Here is a 9,167-nt window from a genome sequence, read left to right on the forward strand (position 1 = left end):
TACAGGTTGTAAGCAAAAATAGTCCCAGCATCTCAGCCCTGGGAGAGTCACCAGGAGGAGCTGGACCACTGCTCTCCTTTCCTTTGTAAAGAGCACAGAGAAAATCAGAGGTGAAGATTCCCTCTGGAGGCATTGGCTGCACTTGTGCTTTAACCTGCTTTATTTTTTTCCCTATGGCCTGTGTTTTTGCAGTAACAGAGCTTTGGCTGAGAGCATCTACTAAGGAATTAGTTAGAAATGGGCTTACTGGGACTTCTGGTGTAACTCCAGATAGCAGTTATAAGGACCAGTTGAGAGTTTACAGTGGGGAGGGAAAGGTGGTTGTTAGTGGCGTCATCTCACTTGATCCTTTTCTGTGCAATCCCCATCCTGCTTTCAGCAAACAAATTTTATATTCTGATGTCTGCTTCTGAAACATCATGCAAACTTATGTGGTATTGCTATTGGTATAGTCATTTTAATATTTTTTCAGTATCAGTAGTGCCAAATGAAAATAAATACGCACACAAACACTACCCCTTTCTTCCCTAAGCAGTGCCATGGCTTGGTATTTCTGCAGAGCCTGACATTTATATGGTGCTTCAAAAACGGTGGGGGGTCAAATTTCAGCTTGGCACCAATCGGGGTCACAACATCAACATTGGAAGGACGCTAGGGCGAAGTAACCAAGGATGGACACCAAACTGGTACCCGCAGCCCGCCAGTCCCAGACTGACCCTTTCAGGTCTGTCACAGCTTGGATTTCTCCAGGAAGAGAGAAGCTGCTGAAGACCTGCGCTTATCCTCATCTAAATACTTTTTTTTTCTCCTTTGCTGTGTGATCTGAAGCAAATCTGGCTCTGTCACATATCAGGGGCTTATCGGAGCTTACTCATTTTATTCAGTAAATTTTGCCAGAAATGCCTCAGCAGCTCCAGGTCTTAAAGAAAAGCTTGACATTTGATGGGCTTTTGTAGCAGTTCACTGGGCTGCAGCCAGAGCAGCCATACACATCTCACTGCCTTTCTCCCTTCTGGAGGTAGGGCAGCCGAGCACAACAATGTGGTTTATTAAAAACACAGGTGTCAGACCTGGGACTCCTCTGCAGTGCTGGGAAATGTTCATGTCTTGGAGACCTGCTCTTGCAGATGATCAGGTTGCCCTGCTGGTCATGAGGAATGGAGCAGACCAGAAGATGGGAGGGGTTCACAAAAGGAAAACAGCAGTTTGGGGAAAATTCTGCTCCCAGAGACCCTGCATGGGGTTCTCCTGGTGTTGGAGCAGGATACAGGATCCTGTGGAACCTCTGGCATCCAGGAAGAAGTGGAAGCAAAATGGGATATAGGTTCCTTGAAATGCATACACCAGAAAACCCTTTCCTCATGGTTTGTCCACCTGTCGTAAGGAAATGGGTTTGGCTGTTCGTTCTTTGCCCTGAAAGAGACTTCCACAGAATAACAATGACTCCCTCTGTGATAAACTCAACTCTCCTTCCCTGGAGGCTTCAGGATTGTGGTGTGTAGCTCAGCATAAGCTTAGCTGGAAACTGATACAACCCTGAGGTCTAAGGGCCAGACATCAACCAGCTTAACAGCAGAGCTCAGAGGGTCATGATCAATGGGGCAGAGTCTGGATGGAGGCCTGTCACTAGTGGCGTTCCCCAGGGGTCTGTGCTGGGTCCAGTCCTGGTCAACATATTCATCAGTGACCTGGGGGAAGGGACAGAGCGTCCCCTCAGCAAGTTCTCTGATGATGCCAAGCCGGGAGGAGCGGCTGATGCACCAGAAGCTGTGCTGCCATCCAGCGAGAGCTGGACAGGCTGGAGAGCTGGGCCCAGGGGAACCTCAGGGAATTCAACCAGAGCCAGTGCAGGGTCCTGCCCCTGGGGAGGAACAACCCCCCGCACCAGCACAGGCTGGGGGGGACCTGCTGGGGAGCGGCTCTGCTGAGAGGTCCTGGGGGTGCTGGGGGGCAGCGAGGTGACCCTGAGCCAGCACCGGGCCCTTGGGGCCAAGGGGGCCAGCGGTGTCCTGGGGTGCATGAAAAGGCGTGTGGGCAGCAGGGCGAGGGAGGTTCTCCTGCCCCTCTGCTCTGCCCCAGTGAGGCCACATCTGGGGTGATGCGGCCAGGTCTGGGCCCCCCAGTTCAAGGACAGGGAACTGCTCGAGCAGTTTCTTTGCTCAAGAAAGGTCTGTTCTAAAGCACCTTGACCCTCCTGAGGAGATTTTTCTTTGAGGTGTTCCCTTTTGCTGAAATATTGCTGACTTGGCAATTTCACTGTGCAATGCTTTGCAGGACCAAGGCAATGTTCTACTGACATTCTTTGCTTCAGGATTAGGTCTTAAAAATGTCTACAAAATGTAGAGAAATGCCTAAACTAAATACACAGAGGCTAAGCCTTGTTTCACAGACTTGCAGTTAAATCTAGAGAACCAGCAGTGAAGAATTAAAAATCCCCCCAAATAAATGGCACTTTTACCGTGAATGGACTTTGAGCCAAACCTCCAGTGGGTAACAGAATTTTTGTCCTGCAGCTCCATCGTAGAGGAAAGGTGCAGGGTAGTCATGAAGGCTTGTCCTTTTGATCAGTTGGTGGTCATATCCATGTTTATGGTGGTGTTTTTCTCTGTACTGCAATAACTACAAGCACCACTAGATGTCACGGCTGCTTCACTGTTTCGCTTTTCTCCCAGGGCTGTTTTACTGACCGGCCCCGGTTGGAGAGGGCGCTTTGCAGGTTTAGCTGAAGAGTGAAAAGCGAGGACCATGCAACTAAGCAAAACCAGGTTTTTATCCTCAGGAAGTTCAAGGTGCTTTAAAACAGACCTTTCCTAAGCAAAGAATTCATACGCTGCTGAAATCCTCCAGCTGGACTAGGCAGACGCAAAAAGACTCTGCAACTTGTTTAGTCTGAAGGAAACTATCAAACCTGCAAGACCTTCCTGACTCTTTGAAGCTACAGCAGAAAATCAGGGAGGAAGAGAGGTTTGAAGAGGGGCAGAAAAAACTTTGCTGAAAGCAGGAAAGCAAAGTGACCACAAGGATATTATTTCCTCCTTTATTTTGATAATTTCAGTGTCAGAATTAACTTTTCTGTACTTTCTCTAGAGTTAGCATATGGCATTTGTGTTGTTGCTGTGGTTATTGACGCTTGCTGGTCCTGGATCTCATGAGAACCTGCCTCCTCCTTCTGAAGTAGAAAAGAAATAGCAAAACCATCAACTGACTGTAATTAGCCCAAACTCGGGGCATTTTCTGTCAAAGGGAGCTAATTATAGTGCTGAACTACTACAGAGGCTGGCTATATCCCTGCCCTATTTTAGCAACTTGTGGCAGAGAGGGAAATGATTGGGCCGCAAAGGAGCAAGCACAGTTGCTTTAGCCCATGCAAAGGTCAGGAAGAATATTCTTCTCCCCCCTTCCCAGGATAGTCTGATTTCTGTCTTCTAGGGACCTCTTCATCTTCAGGACTTACCACTGAGGTTACCACAAAAGAAAAATACACCTTTTTCGGAGGGAGGTTCAAACTAATTATCTCCCACAGGCCTTCAGAGAATTTTTCTTTCTCCTCTAAACCCACTGCAGTCAGTGCACCAGCCCGTGTCATCATTACGCACAAGAAAACAATAACAAAGCTGAAGATAATTAATTCATTTATTCACTCTGTCATGACCAGTAATTGCTCCTGTGGATTCCTTTTTCACTCCAATGACAACATTTATTACAAACAAAACCAAAACTGAGTTACTGTGAAATTGCCATTAAAACATTCCCTGAAGGTAAAGAATAAAGAATAAAAACAATTTTAAAAGAAAAAAAATAAAAAGAGCACAAAAGTGATTGTCAGAACAAACTGCATATTACAAAAAGCAGTGGATGTGTTCCGTGGGGGTGTTCTTGCTGTGCTGAATTTGTGCAATGCACACCAGCCTTGCACGCCTTCAACGTTCCGTCGTTTCCACAGCATCACACCTGCGTTCTCGACAGATGCCAACTGGAGCCTCACGTCCCTGCCCAGCGTCGCTCCATGTGTTGCTTCCAGCACCAACCAGCTGCTTTTTATGGAGTTCATTTTAGACAGCCCAGGGCGGACAAGTGTTAATTCCCCTTGCTGTTTCCAGACAGAGTAGGGAAACTCCCACGTATCCACCGGGATAACCTGCAGGTGCCTCCTCTCCGGCATGGTGTTGATGAATTTTTGTGCAAACCAGACGTGCACAGCTCACACCTGCGCCGTGCCACACTGCCACCCATACAGACCCGCTGTAAGCTCCCCACCTCCCTTCTCAGACACTGTCCATCAGCATCCAGCCTAGCACACACACCAGGGGAGGTCTTTCAGGCTCGATTCATCTGGATGCTCCTACTCTTCATCCAAGGCAAGGATTAAACCAAGGAAAAACCTGGTTTAACGTCATCCCTAAAATGGAGGTGAAATGGAAAAACCCAGGAGCTTTGTGTCCCACCACTTCAACTCTTCAGCTAAGTTCATTCATATCCTGAGTGTCCTTTTCTAAATGCTGAGTGCATTTAACAGGAAAATTAATTAAAAATCCCACAAACATAAATGGCAGTTTTACCTTGAATGAGCTTTGGGTCAGACCTCTCGTGGGTAACAGAGGAAACCCACGGAAAGCTCTCCCACCCACGGCTCTCCCACCTCCTTGCGAGACATCCCACCGCATCGCAAGCACCCAGGCGCAGAGTTCTTTTCTTGAGCAAGGGGCATTCTTCGGCTCAGTGGGGTTTCTGCTTGGTTACACCACTTACATGGGTACCGCAGAGGATTATTAGCCATCTGCCCTCACACACCGCTGAAACACCCAGAGACATTTACCATCAAACAGAAATATTTGCGATACTGAATTCAGTTGAAAATCACTGGTATTATTCACAGGTTTAGAATTACAAGAGCCCAAGTCCCAAAGAAGGCCACAATGAAACACTCATCATACAGCTTCAGGTGATAAAATACGATTTTGATTGGATACACTTTGTGCAGTAATATGAAAATCACACCTTCTGTGATGATACACATGAAGACATTCAGAATATAAGTTTTAAAATGGCCAGTTTCTAAGTAATTTACATCATCCTTATGATCAAACAAATTAAGGAAATATGGTATAACAGAGAGCTAGGGTTGTAGTGGGATCTCAGATAGTCATCATCTTAAAAGTCTTAATGAGTCAAAGATGACAAGTAAATTATAACATATGAAAAGGCAGATGTAGCCATGGAGGAGACCTTGAACATGTCATCTGAGAGTGCAGGAGGGCAAAGCCACCAAAGGTCCTAGCTGCAGGGACCAAGTCATCTGCTCACTGAATTTCCATCCAACACCTTTATCTCCACAAGCTGGAGCGATGTTCCCCTTGTCTCCAGTTCCCCACGTCCATCGCCTGTGCACTTGCCGATTGCCTCCGAGGTCAGCCTGGTGTCCCCTTCTCATCCACACTGGCCTTCTGCCACGTCTCTGCTCCTTCCATTTGGGGTGGACTGCAGAGGAGGAGGTGGACCGTGGATTAGGAGATGGATCATGAGGGAGGAGGTAGCCCATGGCTCCCCACTGATGGTCTGTAGCGTGAACCCAGAGTGGCATGAAGTGAACTGCCTCACCCATCTCAAAGCTTGGTCAGATGGTTCCCACTCCGTTTGACTACATTCACCTAATTTGCGTGATTTGCCTGTCATGAGATAATTATTACATTGACTTTATTCAAATTCCTCTTCCACACTTTAAAGCAATCCTTTTTTGTCTATTGGCTTCAGATGCAGACTAAAACTAACTGAGGCCAATAGGTCTACTCATGCTTACACGTTTTGCTAAATGAGCATTTTTGTTAGGCTCAGTGATACTTTCTTTTGAGATAATACCAAATCACAGCTCACCCGAGCCTGATGCCAACTGCTCTTCATGTCTGGAGGAAAAAGAAACTCAGCCCATAATTTACCCCTGGTAGGATATGAATAGAACAGAAATAGAACAGAAATGAATAGAATAGAATAGAATAGAATAGAATAGAATAGAATAGAATAGAATAGAATAGAATAGAATAGAATAGAATAGAATAGAATAGAATAGAATAGAATAGAATAGAATAGAATAGAATAGAAGCAAAACAAAAAAAAAAACCACCAAAAACAAAACCAACCTTTTTTCCCCCTCCTATCCTCAATATATAGCCCAGCTTTTCCTAAGTCAATCTGGCAATTCCTCATTAAAACATTAATAATCGTAGCTATAGACACAGCCCATTTCCTGCCCCATGTCAGCCTGGAGAAGCACTGTGTGAGACCCAGGGAGGCTTCCTCCCTTCTGCGTACTGCCCAAGCTGTGCCATTTGGACCAGCCTGTCCTTGGGGCATGGAGGGATGGAGCTGCACCAGATGTGCCCTAGGTGATCATCTTCAAGACACCAAAGGCTCATTGTGTATTTTGCCTCCATTGCATCGACTGGCCTCCCCAAGCATGGCATATATTTGTCTGGAGAGTCCTTGCCCATTTCCAGAAAAACAGGATGGTTTCAAACCATCTGTTTATCAACAGGGGTGACAACTAGTATTGCCAGGTGAAAACTGAGAGCCCTTGTGTCTTTTCTCTTCTTGGCACTGTATTGGAAAAAAACAACCCCATGGCTGGTGAGGTTTGGTGACGAACCAGCAACGCCCTTTAGCAACCTGGCTGCTGGCATCTGAGTGCGTTAAATCAGACCCTCACAGGTGGTGAAGGCGACGGCAGGGCTGATACGGTGGCAAGCACTGGATGCAGGGAGTGACTGGCTGCCTGGCCAGCAGCCCCATCCCCAGCGCAGTCACGTTTCACCACCCATCTGATGGGAGGTAAACAATGTAAGTATGAGTGTGTTGCCCTCTGTCTTACTCTGCAAAAATCAGCTGTCACGTTTCTGCTGTGCCCTGGCAGGTTCCCAGAAAGCATGCCCAGCTCCCACCCAGGCTTTGTGGAACCTTTCAGCTCATGAATGTCCATATCCTCCCCCTGAGCACACCCCGGTGCAGAACAAGCCCAGTAAGTGTGTTGTGTCAGGGTTTTTTCTATGAATAACCTAGATTTTTAAAACCACATCTCACTCAACATTTCAAAACATCTTCCTTCTCCATCTTTGGATCCATCTGCAGCTAACACCGATTTCTTGTTCGATAGCTTCACCCCTCTCACCGGAGTTGTTCCTGCTTCGCGCAGAGGCAAGGAACTGTGGTCATCGCCCTCTGATGCTTTTTACCGGATCGTGCTTTCCTAGCAAGTAAGCAACAGCTTGGGCTGACACGAAGTACTCTGTATGTTTTCTGAAGTAGCTCTGAAAAAATCTTTCCGCATCCTCCAATGAATATTGTGAATTTGAGAAAAATTTGTATCCACCCTTTTCACTTTGACCCATCTCTACTAAAATTGCATTTTCTGCTTTAAGTAATGCAATATTTTGCTAAAGTTTTGTCTTGGTTCTTTGATGTTGAGAGGCTGGGAGGCAGGGGGGGATGTGGGTAGCATTTATCTGGGGTAGACAATCCCAGGAATTGATGGGTCCTGCGTAAAATAGATGGGGTGAATCCATTTGGCTCTTTCCATGTTTGTTCAAGCTAACTGCTCACGTAGCTTTTGAGTGGGAAGGTAGTTGAGGTAAATCCTGTTACTGATGCGGTAAAACTAGGAATAAGTTGCTCCTGGTCCTGCTATAGCTGTCGGTTTGATGGGTGCAAAATGCGTGCCGAGGTAGGTTGATAGATGGATAAATGTGGCTACATAGCACTATTGATCCTGTAAATAATGACATTCCTAAAATATCTAACTTACTCCTCAAGCAGTAAATACAGGCCTTAGGGCATGAATTTCTCCACTGAATTTTTCTAGGGAAAGGCAGCCATCCACTGCAGAGTAACTGCATGATGTGGACTCTCTCTCACACTGGTTGTATCTTATATATTTCTCTTAAATTGGTTAAATGAAGAATAGAAATGTATCAAGTTTCTTTTCCCTCTCATTTACTGAATATTCAGTTTGGAACTTTGAGTATTATTTAATTCAGAAACGTTCAACTTTTGCTAGCGGTCATTGACCAAATGAAGCTTATTTGTTCCTTTATAACCAAAATGTTCCCAATCGGGATGATTGAAACAAGCTACAAGAACTCGTATTAAGCACTTAGTGGCTGCACCACTTTCATGAAGGCAGGTATAAGAGTTGTGTTAAAACACAAAACACATACAGAAATGGCATATCATCCCCCATGTGAAATGCAGCTTGCCTGGGAGCTTAAAAACATGTCCATCTGACTTCCAGAAAAGAAACATCATATCTTTTCCATCTCTTTTACAGAACCCAAAACTAATTTATTTGAAAAGCAGTAAAGGGAAGAAATTTCCCAGGCAGGATAGATTAAAAATACCAAACCTGTGAATAATATTTTGATGTGATTTTTGACTGACACTTGTGGCAAAACTTTGCTGGCACCTCTAGCTGTACAGTCCTGCAAGCAAAGAAGATTTGTCTAATGATTCTTCTGCAACTGAGGGTGCTCAATCTGTTAAAAGTTTCTTGCTGACTTTCTTTAAAAGCGATAAAACGGGACAGCCCTTGGCCACTTAGCTGCTGCTGAGGCAACGGTGTCAGTCGGGCAGAACATCCGAGGGACTGGAAAGAAAGCCTGATGGGCACCTGTGGGCATCAGAAATATCAATGCATCAACCCAGCCTGTCCCGTGAGCTGGTGTCCCTGCTGACATGGCGAACGAGACAGGCTGGGGAGCGTGCAGGTCCCTGCTCTCCTGGGATAACCATGATGGGGGAGATCTGTGCTGGAAACCACACCCCGCTGTACAACAAACCTAGGGATTAAAAGTCAGATTTTAATGGTCTTCACCAATTTTTCCATCCTGGAGGAAAGGGGTGCTGCAAGGGCGTGGAGGAGGGAAGAGACCCTTCATGGAGTGGCGGTTCTGTAGTTTCCACGGATGCAGCAGAAAATACTGCTGCAGGGGCTTCACTGCAAGCAGGACCTGGTGAATTACAGCAATGTCTATCACAGAGAAACGCAATAATAAGAGGGATCCAGCTCCTCTGAAACACTCATTTCTATTCAAGTTGAAAAACAAGCTTTTTTAGCAAAAAATTCTCTCTCCAGCCCCACATAAAACTGTCTGATACCCTTCCACTTCCAATACCCAAGACAT

The sequence above is a fragment of the Phalacrocorax carbo genome, chromosome 4 (genome assembly GCF_963921805.1).
Source record: "Phalacrocorax carbo chromosome 4, bPhaCar2.1, whole genome shotgun sequence".
Taxonomy (NCBI): Eukaryota; Metazoa; Chordata; class Aves; order Suliformes; family Phalacrocoracidae; genus Phalacrocorax; species Phalacrocorax carbo.